Source organism: Cebus imitator, unplaced genomic scaffold, assembly GCF_001604975.1.
Source record: "Cebus imitator isolate Cc_AM_T3 unplaced genomic scaffold, Cebus_imitator-1.0 Scaffold365, whole genome shotgun sequence".
Taxonomy (NCBI): domain Eukaryota; kingdom Metazoa; phylum Chordata; class Mammalia; order Primates; family Cebidae; genus Cebus; species Cebus imitator.
In genome coordinates this window covers 856,516-877,302 of record NW_016107680.1, presented here as the reverse complement: position 1 = coordinate 877,302, position 20,787 = coordinate 856,516, and the positions used below count along the sequence as shown (strand labels likewise).

The 20,787-nt window shown below is 43.9% G+C and overlaps 1 protein-coding gene across 4 annotated transcripts in view; it reads left to right on the top strand.

Moving 5' to 3' along the window:
- ACSL1 (acyl-CoA synthetase long chain family member 1) overlaps window positions 1-20,787 on the top strand; it is a 72,120-nt gene that overhangs the window by 2,031 nt on the left and 49,302 nt on the right. Inside the window, exon 1 of one of the 4 annotated variants that reach the window (XM_017506906.1) lies at window positions 15,582-16,078. The exons of 1 other annotated variant lie outside the window; for it this stretch is intronic. The gene's annotated coding sequence lies outside the window, so the exon portion shown is untranslated. Of the gene's footprint in view, window positions 1-15,581; window positions 16,079-18,545; window positions 18,890-20,787 lie in introns of those variants that run through there. 2 more of the 4 variants (XM_017506905.1, XM_017506904.2) reach the window with 2 other exon arrangements.

Here is a 20,787-nt window from a genome sequence, read left to right as displayed (position 1 = left end):
AAAAAAAAAAAAAAGACCGATTACCCTTCCCCCACAATTATAAGCATTTTGACATATTTCCTTCCTGTCTCTGTTGTTCCTATTTCGGCAGTATTTTTATTATTATTGCAGGCACCCTGGCTGAAAAGAAATCAGGGCTTTTAAGTTTTTGGCATTTGGGAGGTAGATACATGTGACCCATACATGTAGGGACAGGTATCTGTTTATACCATAAGGGAGAGTTTTCATAGCCACCTCTACTTTTCCGTGAAGTTTAGGCTAACTGAAAGTGTACCAGCATGCCGTGTTGTATGCAGAAAAATGAACATAACTCAGATTATGTGATAATTTTCTCTTGTTGCCATTGTATATAACCCAAGACCTACTACAAACTGAAATTTCTTATCACATTGACATTAAGCATTTGATGTAAAATGACAATCTCAGAGTTGCTGCCATAAACACTGGTAAAACTGTCCCTACCTTCTAGCATGCTTAATGTCTAGGTCTTGCTACATCTTTTTTCATGTAACTGTTTTGTGGAAAATGGTTGTGCGTTTGGGGAGGCTTTTGAGAAATGATCAGGTTGTCTTGTTATGATAGCTGGGTATTTCTCCTCCTCTCTTCCTTCCAGTTTCACTTTTCTGGAAAGAGCAAGACTATAGGAATAGTGATTTCTAGATATTTATAGTCAGTAACCTTAGAGGAATGTTTCAGTTTTAAGATCAATTGAATTTATTGTGTAAGTTTGCCATTTAAAATAGATGCCTATTGTTCCTTTGTGTTTACTGTCTCTTGGAACCAAGCTCTGTTAAATTAGAGTCCATTAATAATGTTTTGTGGACAGTCTTGTTTAGACGATGCAATGCATGAGGCTCCTGTGTTACAAAATAGAAAAGAATTTCCTTTAAGGCAGCTCAAAGCTGTTTGTATCTGAAAACCTTTTAATGCCTTAATCTCTGACAGACAGTGATCTGACAGAGGTAGATAAAGGCACCAGAGCTTTTAGTGGAGGTTGGCAGTCCATCTTGGTAGTTAGACAAACACATGACGGTCATGAAGTGCCTTTGACACTGGTGCCTGGAGAAGAATTCTCAGTGACCAGAGCTAATCTGAAGCTGTAGGCAGCTGAGTTTGCGTTTCAACATGCCGTTACTGCAAGGGGCTTCTGAGAACTTTTAAAGGAGCACAAGGCCTAAATGAGTAGCTGACCTTTGTGAACTAGAGAAGGCAGGGGCAGTTTTACCAGGATTTGTGGCAGCAACTCTGAGATTGTCATTTTACATCAAATGCTGAGTGTCAATGTATAAGAAATTTCAGTTGGTGGCAAGCCTTGGGTTATATATAATGGCAAGAAGAGAAAACTATCAGATAATCTAGGTTACGTTCATTTTTTACATCATGACATTTTTACTTTTTTTTTTTTTTTTTCTCCTTTTTTCCCAGATAAGATCTCACTCTGTTGCCCAGGCTGGAGTGCAGGCGTGATCATGGCCCATTGCAGCCTTCACCTTCCTGGGCTCAGGTGATCCTCCCACCTCAGCCTCTCTGGTAGCTTAGACCACAGGTGCACGCCACCATGCCCAGGTAATTTTTGTATTTTTTGTAGAGAGGGGGTTTTACCATATTGTCCAAGCTGATCTTGAACTCCTGGGCTCAAGCGATTTGCCCTCCTTGGCCTCCCCAAAGTGCTGGGATTACAGGCATGAACCACGGCACCTGGCCCATTTTCACTTTCTTGATTGTGTTAGAAACAACACAGTATCCATTCACTTATGACCTTTGAGGAATCAAGAGGGGCCTGTGAAATATCGGAGACTCCTTGAAGTGTGGCTGGCTTGGAGGGTGTCACTCTCAGACAAAAACTTAAGTGGAGGTAGGTAAGGACCCTGCTCTCCTGTGCTGCCTACCTTAGAAGGATATGATCATCTGGAGGCAAATGTTTTGTTGCTTGAGGCCAGGAGTTCAAGACCAGACTGGGCAACGTAGCAAGACCTCATCTTTAGAAAAAAAGTAAAAACAGTAAAATAAAATCTCAAAATGAGTGGCTCCTTATAGGTGCCTGGGCTGATTCTCTTTATGAATTATTTGCTGGTCTTTAAGTTTTAAATAAAAGTCTGAAAGCTGTGTAATATCTAAACCAAAACCACTTGCTATAGAAAAGCTATATTCATTTTTCATATTTTAAGAGTCATACATGCTTATTAGAGAAAATTTGGGAAATAGGAAACATGAAGCTCTAACAGAGATTAATTTCTTTTAACATTTCCTCCCAGTCTTTTTTTCCCTATACAATAAACAAATTTTAAGCATACATTGTTAATTAAAGAATAAAATTTTGACAATTTAACTTTAATCATCTAAGCAATATTGTGGGCTTTTTTCCATGTTGTTACATATTCTTCAAAAAATAAGTTCTTCAGAAGACTGCTTTATATGCTGTATGGGCTGTAATCGTTACTTCTCCCAATTGCTGGATAGTTTTCAGAACAGCTTACCAACCTTTATTACATGTTTAAATACATCTTTAAAAAAAAAAAAATGTTCTGCTTTAAAACTCTTGAAATTAACAACAATTTGAAAAGTGTTTTTATGAGTGAATAGGTTTATTGGACTTTTGGATTCATGTATTCTAGTCAAAAGCGGTTGAAATAGGGATTTCATGGTTTGGAAGATAAATGGAAAGAAGTTAGGGCATCAGAGAAGGAAACGTGGCCTGCTTGTAGACCGTTTCCTCATCCTGGAGTGGACTTCTGATAAATGTAGAATCTATCCATTAGCACAGCTTTGGCTCCTATAAAAATGGGCACTTTCCACTTAGATTTGTTGTGGGAGAAATGTCTGTATAAGAAGGACTGAAATACCCTGAATACTGTTTATTCCATTGTTATGCAGAGTCATGAGAAAGCGCTTCAGGAGCTAGTTTCTCCCCCAAGGCTCAGGTGTCTACCACAAAGCAGATTTGTGGTGGCTGACCGAGCTGGTGGCCATAGCCAGGACACAGCCAGGCTTAGGAACGGAGCAGTGATGATAGCAGCCGACAGAGCCAGACGCTGTTAGGCTTCTGATGTGTTAACTCATTGGTACCCCCAGCAACCCTGTATGGTAGGTCCTGCTGTCATCCTTCCTGTATACAAGATAAAGGAACAGGTGCAAAGATTAAGTTGCTCAAACCAGAATTTGAACGTAGACAGTCTGGCTTCAGGGTCGGTGCTCCTAATTCCTTGGCTCTACTGCCCCTCCAGAGCTAGAAGTTTCTCAGTCCAGGAGGGCCTAGAAAGTTCCAGGGTAGGCCTGGCGCAGTGGCTCACGCCTGTAATCCCACCACTTTGGGAGGCCAAGGCGGGTGGATTACCTGAGGTCAGGAGTTCAAGAGCAGCCTGGCCAACATGGTGAAACCCTGTCTCAATACAAAATTTAACCAGGCATGGTGGCACATGCCTGTAGTCCCAGCCACTCAGGAGGCTGAGGCAGGAGGGTCACTTGAACTGGGGAGGCAGAGGTTGTAGCGATCCAGTCTGGGAGACAGAGTGAGACTCCTCCTACTAAAAAAATAAAAGAAAGTTCCAGGCTATGCAGATATCAGTAAGACCGGAAGGACAGAGCTGGGTCTCCTTCAGTGTCACTGCTCCTTGATTTCCCCCTCATCTCATTTACATTCTGCCTTGAATTATCTCTTTATACCACTAGAGTGCTGAAAGAGACCACAAATTTTGATTCAGCTTGGCTCAGGGAGTGACTGAGTGCTATGTAGCTGTGACTTTCTAGAGAATTAAAAAATAAAAGGCTTTACCTGCCCTAGAGTTGGTCTTGTAAGGCTGGAGAACAATTGAAATACATGATTAATGCATCCAGTTTGCTGGGGGAAGAGAGCACATTCCAGCGGGAACAGGACCCAGGCTCAGCAGATGGTAGAGCAGTGCTCACTAATGTAGGAGATTGGCCTCACTGTGCACATAGGTTTGCTTTCTGCTGTGTATCTTGGGGTACTTTTGTGAGAAACAGACCTTCTCAGTGTATTCTATGTATTCTAGATGGTATTCAGCACTTTCAATATACAAGAGCATAAAATTGTGACTTTTCAGGGTTTGAAGGCACAGTAGCGTTGCCTAGTAGTTATGGGTCTCTTTTTCCCAGCGGGATTTTAGGCAGAACCCTGAGAGATGAAATACGTAAAAGCAGGACTGCAGTGGTTGAAGGGCGTCCTCTGTCTCCCTTGCCACCTCTGAGGGACTTCAGAGCAACACTGAAATAAGCCTCACTTATTCATTGCACCTGTGCAGTGACTGCAGGGCAGCAAGAGGGGTGACTTGGCCAAGGTGACACAACCTGGCTGCCCCTCTGGCCATGGCACACATGTGGACTTTGTTTCTGGGCCCTGTGCCTGTTCAAAGAATGGCCAGACCTCCGTGTTGCCCTTGATTTCTGCCTGGAAGTCCAGTCAGTCAGCAGTTCTGCTTATTCCTACTCTCCCAATGCACACGGATTTCCTCCTTGCCTTCTCAGTATTGCCATTCTGATCCAGAATTGTCACCTGCAATTTAAACAGTGAAGGCCCTTGTTAGAAAGTGGGGGAGGGTGCAGAGGGGGAGGGTTGCTTTTTCTAAAGCACAGCTCTGATTAAATCCCTCCTGAGCAGAAGCCTTCCAGGCTGCCCTCCGTAAGGCCCCAGGTCTTTATTCACCTTGCCTCTCAGACGCCTCTGCAGCTTGGTTCCTACCTGCTATCTCTGCACCTCCCTAAACCACCATATGCTGAGGCTTCACATACAGGAAACTCTGGTGGCACAGGGTTAATGGGTCTGTATACCCAAGAAATTCTACATGGGTGCTGTCAACCGCCCGACTGACTTCCTGTGTCCTGGTCCGATGGTATCCCTGATCTTACAGCTAAGATCAAAACATTGAAAATCTCTAGACCCAAGCCTGTGCTTTTGTTAGGATAAAGTTTGTGTTGAGTACATCTAGGCCAGGTGTGGTAGCTCACACCATTCCAGTTCTTTGGGAGGCCGAGGTGGGTGGCTTACCTGAGGTCAGGAGTTCGAGACTAGCCTGGCCAACGTGGTGAAACCCTGACTCCACTAAAAGTATAGAAATTAACTGGCTGTGCTGGTGTGCGCCTGTAGTCACAGCTACTCAGGAGGTTGAGGCAGGAGAATCACCTGAGCCCCTGAGGCAGAGGTTGTAGTGGGCCGAGATGGCGCCACTGCACTCCAGCCTGGGGTGTAGAGTGAGAATCTCTCTCCAAAAAAAAAGTCCATCTAAATGGTACAGTGCCCAACTCGGCCTATTTAGAGTGCCATTCCTTGTCCCACAGAGCCCTGCTCCTCAGAGGCACTTTTCCTGGAGTCACTCTCCCCTTCCTCAGCTATGCTGTCATTCAGTTGGAATGCATCAGCAGCCATACTGGTAGCTAAAATGTCGAAATACTCCCTTCCTAGGTAGCGAATAGCTGCTACCCCAAATGCCCCACACTTAATTCAGAAACTAACGGGTAAATACCTGGGGCAGCAGAGGAACTTCTGAGCCCTGTTCTGGTGCACTGGCCTGTGTCTTTTCTGACTGGTTGGTTCCTGGCCTTACTGACTGTTAAATGTTTTGACGAGCATCCCAGCCTCTGTCCCGCGTACAGCTTTTCATGAGCACACGTCTGGCTTTCTCAGATAGGCACCGCAGCCACACTCTAAGATCTGGGCACGGGGGAGACCTAGTCATTGTCATTTCTGTGTTTTTAGCAGCATTTAACACAGGACCTTACAGCTAGTAAGCATGTAAGATTATCTGATAATGGATTGAGGGTAGAGCAGGTTCTGATGGTCAGATATCCCATAGAAGGTTGTTCCTGATGAGAATATACATTTAATGTTTTACTATTCCAGGTTTGTCTATTGTGGTACTGTGCAAAAGTTAGATTTTTTTTTTTTGAGACAGTTTTGCTCTTGTTGCCGAGGCTGGAGTGCAATGGTGTGATCTTGGCTCACTGCAACCTCTGCCTCCCGGGTTCAAGCGATTATCCTGCCTCAGTCTCTCAATTAGCTGGGATTACAGGCATACGCCACCACACCTGGCTAGTTTTGTATTTTTAGTACAGACAGGGTTTCTTCATGTTGGTCAGGCTGGTCTTGAACTCCCAACCTCCAGTGATCCACCTGCTTCGGCCTCCCAAAGTGCTGGGATTACAAGCGTGAGCCACCGCACCTGGCCAAAATTTAGATCTTATAGCTGAAAAGTGTCTAGACCTAAGCCTGTGCTTTCACTCGGGTGAAAGTTTGTGTTTGGGAGTACTTCTGAGGCGTTTCTTTCCATGTAGTTTCAGTCGTGTTGGAGAAGCAGGTGGCTGTGGTCTTTGCAGGGTGTGGGAGGGGAGGAGATTAGTGTTGAGCCCCAGCTAATCTTACATAACTGTGCTGTAGTCTTAGTTTACCTGGTAATCTTGCGTTCAAATTGCCCCTTGTTTCTGTGCCACTAGTGAAATGGTCAAATGGCTCATTGTTCCTTCTGTAGGACAATTACCTACATTGTGCCTCAGGCAAGCTTCTGAGGCATCCCAGGATGGGAAGCTGGCAGGGTCCTTGTCTGTCAAGCAGCCCAGCCAGGCCCCTCACCGTGGACGGAACTGAGTTCTTGAGGGGATGGCTTAGCAGCCCAGAGTCCCAGGATGGACTCTGAAGACAGAGCCAGTCTGTGCTTTCCTCTCCTGACATGAGTCAGAGGCAAACTCCAGTTCAGGCAGGGTGAAGATCCTTGTCCCTGGGGTGAGGGCTGAAGCTGCAGGGTGTCCAGGACAGACCTTCAGAGGAGGCCAGCCATGGAGCCTGGCATGGGCCTTGGCCTCGAGTCTCCATCCTCCTGAAAGGCCAGCTCAGTCTACCTGGCCTCTCACGCAGGCCAGGTGATGGTCACCAGCAGCGTCCTCCCCACTCTGGCATGCTTCTCTCCATCACTGCTTCACTCCCTTTTTGATGTGACAGTCCCTTTTTGCAGGCTTTGTCAGGCGCTGTCCCTCTGCCTCCCAGGCGTGGCATGCGTTTCAGGGTGCTCCCATTAGCAGTTTCATTCATTGTTGTCCATGCCGGGGAACAGATGGAGATGATGGCCAGGCTAGCCACGAGAGAGGCTGCAGGGCTGCTCAGGAGATTGGAGAACTCTCCAGAGTAGGGTGTCTGCCCCATAGTGGGTGGCCAGAACATCCGTTAGAGTATAGAATAGAACAGAAACATCAGAATTTCTATGGATAGTTATTTCTTTGGCCATCTTTTAAATTCATATTTGTGTGTTTTCTAATGTTCAGAAAATATTTGCAGAATGTGTATGTATATAGTTTATAGATAAAAGTATTTACATGTGAGAGGTGCATTTATTTGTTAGTGATTGGGATACATCATCGAAAGTTTAGAAAACCGGAAAGTTAACTCATTCTCTAGCACCAGTATCATAGAGACCTCTGAATGCCATTTTTTAAAAAGGAGAGAACTCAGCTTGTCAATTAAAAGGAAATAGAGGTTGGGCGCAGTGGCTCACGCCTGTAATTGCAGCACTTTGGGAGGCTGAGGTGGGTGGATCACGAGGTCAGGAGTTCAAGACCAGCCTGGCCAAGATGGTGAAACCCCATCTCTGCTAAAAACACAAAAATTAGCCGGGCGTGGTGGTGGCTGCCTATAATCCCTGCTACTCAGCAGCTGAAGCTGAATCCCTGCTACTCCCTCAAGGTGGAGATTGCAGTGAGCCGAAATTGCACCACTGCTCTCCAGCCTGGAAAACAGAACGAAAATGTCTCCCACCTCCCACCCCCCCCAAAATTGGGGAATAGAAGCAGCTCTCTGGCTAGGTTGTGATTCATCTTAAATATATCTGTGACTTCAGGACAGTCCGGTTAACTCCAGAATATGTTTTGTCTTTGGTCCCAAAACTTAGCAATGTGGAAGCCTCATTGGGATAGGCCTTTTATTTTTTTCTCTTTTGTTTGCTCTTATGTCCCCTGAGGCTGAGCTGTCTTACATATCCCGAATATTTGCAGATTGAATACTTGGGCCTTTTTCTTGCATGACAAATACTATGCTGAGTTGGATGCTTTAAGTCAATATTGAGGTACTCCTTTTGTTGAAATCTTTGGGCGGTTGGCAAGATGCAGCCTGTGTGCCAGTCAGTTTTACCATCCTGCACCTGATATCCCCACACCAAAGAGGCATAGAGCCCTGGAAGCCTCCGAAATGTCACCTGAGAGACAGGGTGTTGGGATGTACCTTAAAGTAATTTTTAAAAAAGCGGATATAATGAAGCAATATTAGCAAAATGTTGATCATTGTTGAAGCTGGAGTCATGGGTACATAAAATATAGTTTTTTTTATACTGCTATCTCTACTTTTGAGTAGATCTGAGTTTTCATAATAAATTTTAAGTGAAATTTAAAGGGAAAACAGAGACCTCAAATTAGTATCACCTATTCCAAGCAGGTAATGGCTGAACTGGACAGTCTCTTTTTCTTTCTGTCTTTTAAACACTGGTCATTATTCTCTAATCTTCTGCAGCCTGTTAGGTTTGTTTTGATTTGAGCTTCCCGAGGGCCAGTCACCTCTTTTTATAGTTACCTGAGCTCTCTGTGTAACTTTAGCTCATGTCTTGCGGTTGTCACCAGGCCCTCTCTTCTTCCCCATATGATGAGCTAAATCCTGGTGAACCTTTTCTCTGTTTCACTTATTGCCTCCTCCAACACCGCTGAGGTGTTCCACGTAACAGGCGCAATTTAGAGGTCAGAACTAGGTCCCATGTGTTTTGCAGGCTGTGTCTAGTCCTGGGGAACCTCACAGCTTATATTTATCTTGTAGATTCCATTCATCTCTCCTTTTTTTTTTTTGGTGAGATGGAGTCTTGCTCTGTTGCCCAGGCAGGAGTACAGTGGCGCGATCTTGGCTCACTGCAACCTCCACCTCCCAGGTTCAAGCGATTCTTCTCCCTCAGCCTCCCGAATATCTGGGACTACAGGTATGTACCTTAATGCCTGGCTAATTTTTGTATTTTTAGAAGAGATGGGGTTTTGCCATGTTGGCCAGGCTGGTCTCGAACTCCTGACCTCAGATGATCCATTCCACTCAGCCTCCCAAAGTGTTGGGATTACAGGTGTGAGCCACCACACCCGGCTTCATCTCTGATTTTTAACGTAATAGTAGGTACCTGTTGAAATATGTAAAAACTCAACTCAGAAGTGGATTTCTCCAAACTTGTGAGAGGCTGGTCTTCCTCTCCCTGGACAGAGACGTCTTTGTGTTCTGTCTTCTCACCCATGTCCTGCTAAGCCATTTCTCTGGTTATCAGTCTCTCTGAAACCTTGATCTATTTTAAGAGGTGTAAGTAACTCTACCTAACCTGTGCCCTCTTTAGCCTTCTTATCCAGGTCACTGATATGTGATAGCTGTGACCTCTGCGAGCTGTGAGGTGGTATGGACTCCTTGAAGACAAGGACTGGGTCTTATTCTTCCCTGTCTCTCACCCCAGGCCTGGGGCCTGGCGGGGACAGGAGGGCTCTGTGAACTAAACACCAGCTGGGCGAGGGCGAGCCTCCTGCAGCCAGCTGTTTCTTACTCAGCCTGTTGACAAGAATGCTGTCCTGGGAGAGAGAGGCAGAGGCTCCTGGCCATTGCTTTACAACACTGCTGTGAGTCTCCAGCCCACCTGCTGCCCCTGCAGGGCCTCCTCCCTGCCTCTTTGCTTGCAGCACTGTCTGGCTCTTACTGGTGTGTCTCCACCCCCTCCTGTCTCTGCCTGTTCAGACCTGGCCTGGTTCCACCCTCAGCTCTCTGGACAGCCCTCCCTCGGATCCCGGTGCATGCATACTGTTCTCTCCTCCTCTAGATTCCTGCAGCACCAGGCTGCTACCGCGTATTTCTGCCCTGGTTATCAGATCTGTCTTCTGTAGGTCTGTTAACTCTTGCAGGTGTGTTTGTCTTCACTGATATCCTAAACTTGCTGAAAGCAAAGAAAACATTGTAAGTGCTTTATCCTCAGGCTTTCTGTTTGCCTGGGACTAAGGAGAGTTCTTCATCCCCCTGTGATGTTCAGAGTGTTGCTTCTTTTTTTGTATTGTGACCCCTTTTTCAAAGAGGCACTTAAGTGGAAGTGGCTCACATAGCAAGTCAGTGGCTGAGCCAGGTCCAGTGCAAGTTTAGATATGTATTTTCCAGGAGGGGTTTATATCCTATCTGTCATTCTGTTCTAAGGACAGGTTGCTACCCTAGATCTTTGTGGAGCAGGTGGGAAATACATAAATACAAGAAGACGTGAACTGACCTGACTCCGTTATAGCTTCTTTATCTTGATAAACAAAAAAATACAGCTAGGCTGGGCGTGGTGGCTCACGCCTGTAATCCCAGCACTTTGGGAGGCCGAGGCGGGTACATCACGAGGTCAAGAGATTGAAACCATCCTGGCCAACATGGTGAAACCCCGTCTCTACTAAAAATGCAAGAAAATTAGCTGGGCATGGTGGTGCGCACCTGTAGTCCCAGGTACCTGGGAGGCTGAGGCAGGAGAATTGCTTGAACCTGGGAGGTGGAGGTTGCAGTGAGCCGAGTTCGTGCCACTGCACTTCAGCCTGGCGCCTGGTGACAGAGTGAGACTCTGTCTCAAAAAAAAAAAAATAATGATAATACAGTGAACAGTTAGGATGGCATATTTTATATTATATGAATTTTACCATAATAAAAAATTGGAAAAAATACAGCAACATACAAAGAAGAACAAAATAGTAGTAAAGGCACCCATAGACCCACCACATAGAATTGAGGGTTTTTAACATTGATTATTTTCTTCATACATCACTGTTCCCTGGGGTCTTTGGGTATGGGGGAAACTTGATTGTTTAGTCCTGGACACCAGGATTGCCTGGCCATCTTTTCTCTTCTCTTTCATAGTCTTGGAGAAGCTACCATGGTATCCATGATGGAAGAAGGCATAGCTTTCCTCTGTTCCCTCTCTCTTCTTTATTCTCCCTGAAGCCCACGTCAGTAGAGGAGCTGGCTCAAACTTTGCAGCTCATCAGAGGCACAACCAGTACCTAGAATGTGATCTTTTTGCATCTGGGTCTAGGATTCTTTCCATGTTCATACTCTGTTTATTTCCATAGTCACACAGGAAGATGGGAAGATCCTGAATTTGAGCAAAGCACCTGAGAGGACCCCAGGATCTAGGTACCTTCTCTGCATGCAGTTTCTCAAACAAGTGGACCTTCCTCTCCATCCCTGGCCCTTGGGGGAGGAGAGTACCTTCCTAGCTTGGGGCCAGCGCTGGCTGTTGTGAAAGGACATTTGATCCTCTCTGCTGTTAAGTTGTCCTCCCTTGTGGTGCGGGCTCTTGCCTCAGGGCCTACTTTGTGATTCAGCTGAGTCCAGTAAGGTGAAGTCTTTTCTGGATTATTTCAGTGGCAGAAAGCCTTTTATTTCCTTCTTTAGCTTTTTAGTAACATTCTCTGTTTGTCTTGCCTAATACCCTTAGAACGTGGTGTCATGTTCTTCAACATGCAGTCATACAGACATAATTCCAACTCTTCCTGTGCTGAACGTCAACTGAAATAATGTGCCTTATTGATCCAGTTTATCAGTGAGAAGTTTAATCTACACAAGCCTTTTCTGTCTTGCTCTTTGCAGAAGGGTTGGGTCAGCCTAACAAGCAGATCTTGTCTCCATCCGCTGCCACAAAGCTGTTGACTGAGGCTATCTGCCCAAGCCTGCTGCCTTCTCTAGCTCTTCCCAGTAAACTCCTCTGTGTCGTTGGAACATATCTTCAGCAATTGCTTAGCCATGTTCAATCAGTATTAGAAGACGAGTGGACTAATCTTGCTTCTAGGAATTTTTTTGAATGGAAACTTGCCCTCTTGATATGTACTGCCGAGACACAAAGGCTGTACGTGACCTGGATATCTTCATGGGGCATGTCCTCACTATAATCATCATTTTCTCAGGTAGATGCACATGACAGGTCTTTGTAGCTGTGTGTGAAGAGAGAAGGGAGGAGAGCTATATGGTTTTTGTTGTTGTTTTTGTTAGTTTGTTTTGCTCTGGAGAATGCTGGGCAGGTCTCGTTGTCAGCATTCCTCATATCTCAGTTGGCCGCCCACTAGCTCTGTGTTTCTGGGTGCATCCTCCTCACTAGAGTCCTCACGTGGGACTCTGGATTTTGTGCTTGAGTCTTGTTTGTTCCCCTAGATTGGAAGATTGTCTTTTCTGTAATACAAAACTCACAGAAGTTGGAGTCCAGCCCTGGTATGGGGCTCTGGGCTTAAGACCTTCTGATATTTGCTGTTCTACGTAAGAAAAGTACTTACTTGATCTCATCCCTTCCCCATGGGCAGCCACGATTGGTTTTGAATGAATCATCAGTCGTCTGTCCAAATACGTATCTCAGTGTCCTCTAAAGACGCTTGCCCTTAAGTTGACAGTGGTCTTGGGCTGACATTGTACGTCAGTGAAACAATTTGAGAACTATAAAACATGATGAAAATAAGAGCAAGAGAATATTTTTATGTAGGCTTTAAATCAGTGGCTTGCACCGTTTTCTTTTTTCCCCCAAGTCAGCCGGGAGATGTTCTATACTCCTTTCTGGTGCACTGACTCACAGCAACTTTGTGGGGGGTAGAAGAAGGAGACTACTGAAGTTGGAAAATGCTTTCAATACCCCCTTTCTTTTTTTGAGAATCACTGTCCTATAAATATATCCTCCAGGGACTTGCCACAGAGAAACAGTGAGAATCACAGAGGGTCATTTATGACTCGGTAGATGCTTGTTAAGCACCTGTCCTGGGCTCTGGACTGTGTTAACCACCAAGGGCTTATAAAGATAGATGGGAGGAGGCCCTGGCCAGGGAGAGGGAGAAGCATGTGCGTAGGTACTGAGTACCGCTCGCTGTAAGTATAAGACGGGAGGTGCTAAGTACCCTCCAAGGGTACAAATAAAGAATTTCTGCAGTTCAAAAGAAGGACTGATTTGGGGGTGGCCGTGGAACGGCTGCCTCCTCACACATGAAGGAGGTCCCGGAGGACCCTGGTAAGTTGAGCCTGTTGTTCACAAATCACCCTTCTGTCTCCCCTCCCAGTGTCTCTTTAGTGTTTTGCCATTTATTCTCAGGCTCAAAATTACCTCTCTCTTTTCTACTTGTTTCTACTTAGTGTATCCAATTTTTAAAAAATAATTAAACATTTTTTATTGTGGTAAAACATATATAACTTAAAATTTGCCATTCTAACCCTTTTTAAGTGTGAAGTACATTCACAGTGTTGTATAACCATCACCACCATCTAGTTCCAGAATTTTTCGTCATCCTGAACTGAAAGTCTGTACCTGTTAAGCAATAACACTCATTCCTTCTCCCCCCACCCAGCCCCCAGTAACCTTTCTGCTGCTTTCTGTCACTGTGAATTTGCTGATTCTAGGTGTTTCATAGAAGTGAGATCATGCAGTATTTGTCCTTTGGTTCATCCATGTTGTGGCATGTATCTAAATTTCCTTCTTTTTAAAGGTTGGATAATATTCCATTGTTTGTGTAAGACCATATTTTGTTGATCCATTCATCTGTTGATGGAAATTTGGGTTTGAATCCCGGGCTCTTAAAGCATTGTGCGTTGTGGCTTGTCATCATCGGTGTCACCTATTCCCTTTGTCTAGACTTGAACACCCACGCGTGCCTCGGCTGATGTGCTTGGCTCCTGAGGTCCATGGGCTTTGGCTTCAGACCCAGGCACTTGTCCTGTTCTCATGTGGAATATGGGCAGGACATTTGACTGCTACACACTTTCCTGGTCTTTGAGCTTTAGGCAGTAACAACCCCGGACAGTAGGGACTGTGACAGGAACGCATTTAGTCCTTTGCACGGTCACTTAGCACAGCACCTGACACCTGACAAGTGCTTAAGCAACAGTGGCTCCTGAATCATAGCTAAGCCGATTTCTAGGAAGTCTTCCACCCCCTCTCCTATCCGCTTGAGACCTGTTGTTTGTTCCAGATTAATGTGCGAAAATGTGAGCCCTGGGGTCAGGAGGCACTTGTGGTAGCCTTTTCTCTCTTCCCATAGCCTGAAGGATAGCTGCTTTTCCTGGATGATTCTCATTTGTTGAGGACCAGCTCAGCTGTGCCTTCTCCATGCAGCTCTCCCTGAGAGCGAACCCTCCGTTTCAGAATTCCTTTTCGCACTTACTGCTGCTTCATCTACTGTTTTGTGTATACATTTATGTTATGTCTTTTCATTCCAAGCCTCATGACGGGGATCTGAAAGTTCTTCCTTAGTTTGTACCCCCATCTGAATATGAAAAATTCATCTGCCCCAATATAAGATGAAAGTGTCCCCCAAGTTCTCCTTCAGTCTTCCTATTAAAGTCTTACCAAGGCTGTCATATTATGGGGTGCTCTCTCAGCCCCTATATTTTGAACAGCATCAGGGAGAGAAGGCACCTTGTCCAGAAACCATCTCTGCCAGTCCTAGTCATGGATCCTTCTAAAGGTCAACTAGCTGAGTTAAACTTTTTCTAAGGCAAATTTAATGCTAGCTGGGTAATTACTTTTTAGGATTTGACCTTACAAAAGCAAATGTTGGTTGTTATTGTAAAAGGTGCATTTAAAAAGCATTAAAGTATGAGGTTTAGTAAGATAAATGTGGACCCACAGGACAAAGTGTCTTCTGTTCTGTCATTCAAATGTGTTGTGACTTGCGAGAATTTTTTCACTAGTAGCACATATACGACTTCAAAAATTGCTTCAACTTCAACAACTTCAGTGGAAGAGGAAAATGTGAAGATACACCGCAGAAAACTGTTAGGGGACTCAACAAGGGCTTTAGTGATGCCCCAAACCCTATTTGGAGATGCATGTTCAAAGAATTCAAATAACATATTAATGAAATGTGAATTTAAAACAGTATTTCTAAAGTAATTTAGTTCTTCGTATGACTTGAATATATATGTAATTTAATGATTATAGAAACTGCTGTATTTGACCCTGCATCCTAAAAATTTATCTGTTCAAATTGGACACATTGTGCTTGAGATCTCTTTATTTTGGGTGCATATATGATACATATGATCAATGTGAACGAGTGAGATATGGTCTCATATTACTGGTTAAAAGTTAGTGCCGCTTTACACTTGCTCTTAAAAGCTTTGTGTCTCTTTCTCTGATAACTTTAAGGGGATGGGCAGGGTGTGGTTTAAGTGTAGAAGTATTCAGCTGGACTTGAATATTTCAATAAGTCAGATTTATAAAATCAAGGCATCCGCTTTGTTTCTCCTTTTTAAATCCTTTGGAAATTCAGATGGTAATCTATAAGATCACTTTAATGAAAATTAAGTGGGTTTAAGATTTATTATACTTAATTGGGAAGAAAAAGCCCCAAGGCAGTGGGTGGGAATAACCAACTCCTGTGGAACCACTTGCATGTTTGTGCATGGGCTCCCAAAGTTACCCCAAATCCTTCTCCTGATGCTCAGAGTGAGGAGATGGGCCCAGGGCAGTGACCACAGTCAGGGATCCTGTGGGATTTTGGACAGTGGCTTCTGCTTTCCTCTCCAGCTGGGAGACTGGCCTCTCTTTTGAGCTTCTGTAACCTCCCTCTCTCTAGGGACAGCCTGACTGCTCTTTTGGTTCAAGAGGCAATGGCTTAAGCAAATCTAACTTTAGGGAATTTGCCAAGTCAGGGTTAAGGAGCACGAATCCAGCGGGTTTGGAGTGGTGCTTTGAAAGAACAGCAAATGGCCTGGTTGCTGCTCTCTTGTTTCTCCCTGAAGCCTGAGCTCTGCCCAGCTAGTGAAGGACAAAGGGGACGCTTTCTGCCTCTGTAAATAGCCTATTGTACAAGGGGAGGAGGCGGGGCACAGAATGGCAGCATCTTGCCAGCTTGGGTTGCTGCATTAAGGAAAGATGTCAGTCTTTCTTAATTTGCCACTGCTGGAGCAAGGGTGCTATTTATGTGGGTTTGTTTGAGGACTGCATTCCTAGTGAAGTATTCCATCAAACTGCCATTGTTCATCTTGATGAAAGCTTGAGGAACTTTAGAAGGAGAGGAACATTCAGATCACCCGCTTTTTGGTTTCTAAATGACATGAAAAGAATACAATGTTAATGTAAGTAAAAGTTTGCAGAATTGCAGGGTGTGTGTGTATGTGTGTGTCCCCAAGAGAATGATGTCCTTGTGAGTCACATCTGGCCCTGAGCCACTATTTTCATGGTACAAATAAAATGGTGAAGAGGTGAACTTTTGTGTTTACTGGGCCTTGAACTACATGTTCAGAGGCCAGGGTGATGGGATAAATGCTAACATTTATGTAAGACATTGAGCATTTAAATGGATTTCAACATGGAGCTTTCATAATACCTGGGAGTATGAGAACTGGAAGGACTTTAGAAACCTGACCTCATGGTTCCTAACCTGGGTTGGGCTGAAGGGGACTTGTGATAATTATGTGTATTCTCGGGGGACAGGGTCAGTGACTTAGCATAGTTAAGAATTATTAGTATAAGTAGGATTTAAAGTCACATTGGTTGGTGTCCTGTTCTTGACTAACATCTTGGGGAAGCCTTATCAGTCTCTGGCCTTGGTTTCTTCCTCATCAGTTTGCTTTTGTGATGTTCAGATAAGACATTGGATATGAAAGCCTTTCCAAAACACTAAGTAAATGCTAATTGCATTTTTAGTTCTTCTATCCAAAGTCTGGGTAGACGGGTACCAGGATTTCTGTTTTCTGATAGTCATGCAGTTCAGTTTCTGTCACCGTGCCTCTCTATGCCTGTCTTTACCCAGGTCTATTTAAAGGACTCTTCCGCGCTGGCTGTTTGCACTGGGCTTGTGCCAGTGTAAAGTACCCACACTTGGTAGGCCTTGGCCATTGTTACCTTCCCTGTCATTCTGTGGTTCAGCTTCATAGGAAATTCAGAAAACCCAGCTGAGCAAACCCATTTTCTGTGTGTGGGGAGGAAGGTGCACAGGAGTGGCTGTAGAGGAAGGAGAAGCCGGCTGGCAGTAGCCTTGTGTGTTCCTGGCTGGGAAATAGTGGCTTCTTAAGCCTTTAAGCCAATTGAATCATATTTTTGGCAAACAGCACCATGATTTATATGCCCAGTCTATAAATTTCCGTAGATATTTATGTGGAAATTTGATTTTGAAAGAATAAAGGAATATTCAAACCAGAACACTGTTAGAATAAGAATAAAATCTGTCTGAGTTTTACCATTTGTTAGCAAGTGTATAAGTCTTAATCCTTCTTAGAGACCCCTTAGCCTAATGCTTATGTTCAATACAGCATTGAAAGGTTACTTATTGTGCCTGATTTTCTTCGGATGTAGGTCTGCCTCCATATCTAAATATCCCAACTGCCTTTTCCTTAATAGCATTAAATAGAAGGGAAAATACTTATAATGCTGTCAGTGTCATGTTGAAGAGTTGTTCTTCACACAGATCTAAATGAGTTATTGTCTTAGTTCTTTATGTATAGACTATAGTTTTCCTGTGTGTAGTGTTAATCAGCTTGCTCAGTGAAGTTGGTTTGCAGCCTGTTAACCTGGCTGCCATCTAAGAGGCATGAATTAAACTGCTGTAGTTTGTTATATTACCCACTAAATATAGGAATTTGGCTGGATTCACACCCTTAGTATTACAGATTAGTGTCTAACGAAATGCTCTTGCATACATGCTACTAAATTTATAATTTTCTGAAGTTTTTTGAAAAGTGTTCTTTCTTAGACTTTCTTCATATAATGCAGTTTATAGCATGGCTACTGCTGATGCTTAAAATAAACAAATTAGTCACCTGTGTCTGTGTGTGTTTGTTTATAGAGGAATTATTTAATATTCTCACTCAGGGATGTGATTCTGTTGAACAGCGCCTTCAAGTTCACACAGTCTAGGTTTTATGGGAGTTTCTGTAGGAGTTTTGGAGGGAGAAAGAAAGGCATGGGTGTGTAAGGGGTGAGTGCTGCAGGGTGATGAAGACAGCTAGAGGTGGGAGGATTTGAGGGCACCGCCAGTTTGAACATTGTATTCCGAAGGCTGTTTTGAGGTTGTAGAGTTGAAATACTGTTTATGAAATCTGACCACTCAGTGTCAATAGTACACGGACTTGATTTGTCTGCTTGTCCCACCTGGTGCACATCCCTTCCTCAGAAAGGCCTTCCCCAGTGCCTTGCAGACATTGCCTGTTTAATTTTGTATTTTCCCTGCTAGAAGGTTAGCCCATTGATAGCCGAGACGAGGTCATCAGCACTGTCTTTCCAGGGCCTAGCCAAAGCCTGGCTCGCGCTGGGCGCTCAGATATGCAGAGTGATGGGAGTAGCTCAATTCCTATGTATTCGTCTAGAATAAATTTGCTGTCAGCGTGTTCCAGGCAATCTGTTTCTTTCTTGGTATGCCTTACCTTGGTTAGACATACTACCCGGCATCCAATCCTTCATTTCAGTGTTTTAAAAAATATATGTCCATTGTCTCTTATTGGGAAGCTGAGCAGAAAGAAAACAGTGTCTGTTTTCAGAACTGATCTTGGCAGCGACACTCACTGATGCCTGTCCCTGCCCATGGGTGGAGCAGTGGGGTGACTCGGCTGCTGGCTACCCATTGGCCCATCCTCTACCCTCTGCTCTTCTGAGAAGTCAAGTATGGATTTTGCCTGCTAGTTACCTTTAGCCCAGTGGGCAGCAGCATGAGGCTCGGCATGTGACTCATGCCCTGAGAGACCTTGGTAGGCCAGGGGAGCCTGGCTGAGCCCTGCTAACCCCCACCCCACCCCCAGGCTCACCGCCCTCTTCTGTGTCTGCAGTGGGGTGTCACCTAGCAGTCAGCTGTTGCTAGCACAGATGGTGAGTGGTTTTGTAAGGGCTGGTGCCTTCGCTCCAAAATTATGGCCTGAAGAAATCTGCTTATTACTTCTTTCTTTGCTGTCATGGTAAACCTTGAAACTTTGTGTGTGTGTGTGTGTGTGTGTGTGTGTGTGTGTGTGTGTGTGTGTGTACACACACACGGATTCATTGTAGCAGAGATTGAATGAGCAGAGCAAATACATTATGTTGGTTCCGATAGTATTAATGGCCTGTAAAACAGGAGTCATTAAGTTTAAAATTGAATTTCATTTACATTTAAATTTTAGCAGAAAATTTATATATTTTAACAAAGAAAAAATATTTTCAGTTTTGTTACTTAGCTATTAAAAAGAATATTTAGTAAGCGGCTCACAAATACCATGTATACTAATAGTTAAAATGTTAACACTTGTTGCCTTGGCAGGGCATTTTTGAGAAGGGCGTTTTTGAGAAAAGTCTTTCAGATCATTTACTGTTATTCTCTTCCCTTTGCTGTCAAACTTTAGAGCAGTTGTTCATCAATAATTTTCTAATTAAAATTATTTATCTGGACTGCACATTTTTAATACATGAATTGTCTGTAACATTCTGCTTGGGACTTTGGTATATATGTATCAGGTCACTGTAGTTTTCTTCTGCGTGTTTTGGCGTCTTAATTTTGTCTGAACACTCCTTGTGGCAGTGTTTTTACCTGCATGCCTTAATTGTTCTTCACTCAGGACTAATCCCAGAGCATTGGTAGAGGAAAGAATCATAACCCCTAACATTTTTGAGCACTTTCTAGTGTGTGTGAGATCATCCTGACCTCTTTATATGAGTCATGTAGCAGTCAGAAAAGCCCTGCAATAGATAAGATGCTATTTCTTTCTCCATTTATAGATGTGGGAACTGAGGTACAAAGAGGCGAGGTCATTTGTCCCAAATCATATAGCTCATAGGCTGGAGAGGCAGAATTTGGCTCTAGCATCTAGGATCTTTTTTTTTTTTTTTTTTTTTTTTTTTTTTTTTTTTTTTTTTTTTTTTTTTTTTTTAGACAGAGTCTCACTCTGTTGCTCAAGCTGGAGTACAGTAGTGGGATCCCAGCTCACTGCAACCTCCATCTTCCGGGTTCACACGATTCTCCTGCCTCAGCCTCCCGAGTAGCTGGGATTACAGGTGCCTGCTACCACGGCTGGCTAATTTTTGCATTTTTTGTAAAGATGGGGTTTCACCATGTTGGCCAGACTGATCTCGAACTCCTGACCTCAAGTGATCCGCCTGTCTCGTCCTCCCACAGTGTTGGGATTACAGGCATGAGCCACTGCACCCAGCCGCATCTGGAATTTTAAATAGTATTCTGTAGTTTCTCTCAAACACTGTGCTGTATTCTGTCTTTAGATATCTGGTGGTTCGTTTAAAATTTATGCACATCAATTTATCTGTTTGTTTCTTTTTTATATAATGTCTTGGGGAATGTAAAAGAAACTGATCTTACCAGAATAGCCAGCTGTGGGTTTCCCAGCATTTGTATTGCCACTTTTGTGGTTTGAAGCGTACAGGAAGGTGAAATTTAGATTGGTCTGTTTAACCTGTTTGGGAACTTGTTCTGAGGTCTGTTGGAAGAAATAGAAACTTATGGCCCTTAGGTGGTTTGGGCTTATTCTTCCCCTTCACTCATATTCCCATTAGCCTTGATAATGAGAGTCAGGTGTTGTTGATTAGGTGGATGAGAGCAGAGACATAATATCAAAGAAGCAAATAGAAAGTTCAATCTATCTATTTGAGTTTTTATGGGAAGAATTCCTTGTGAGTAAAATATTTTTGATATGGTTAATGAAAGGAAGATAATGGGTTTTTTCAATACAAGATAATGGAGAAATAGAATGAAAATGAAATCCTAAAGTATTTTTTAAAAAGTGACACTTGACAGCCAGGAAAAGACCTGGACCATTATACTGTGGGTTTAATGCCTGGACTGGCCGGCCAGCTACCCAGTTAAATGGCT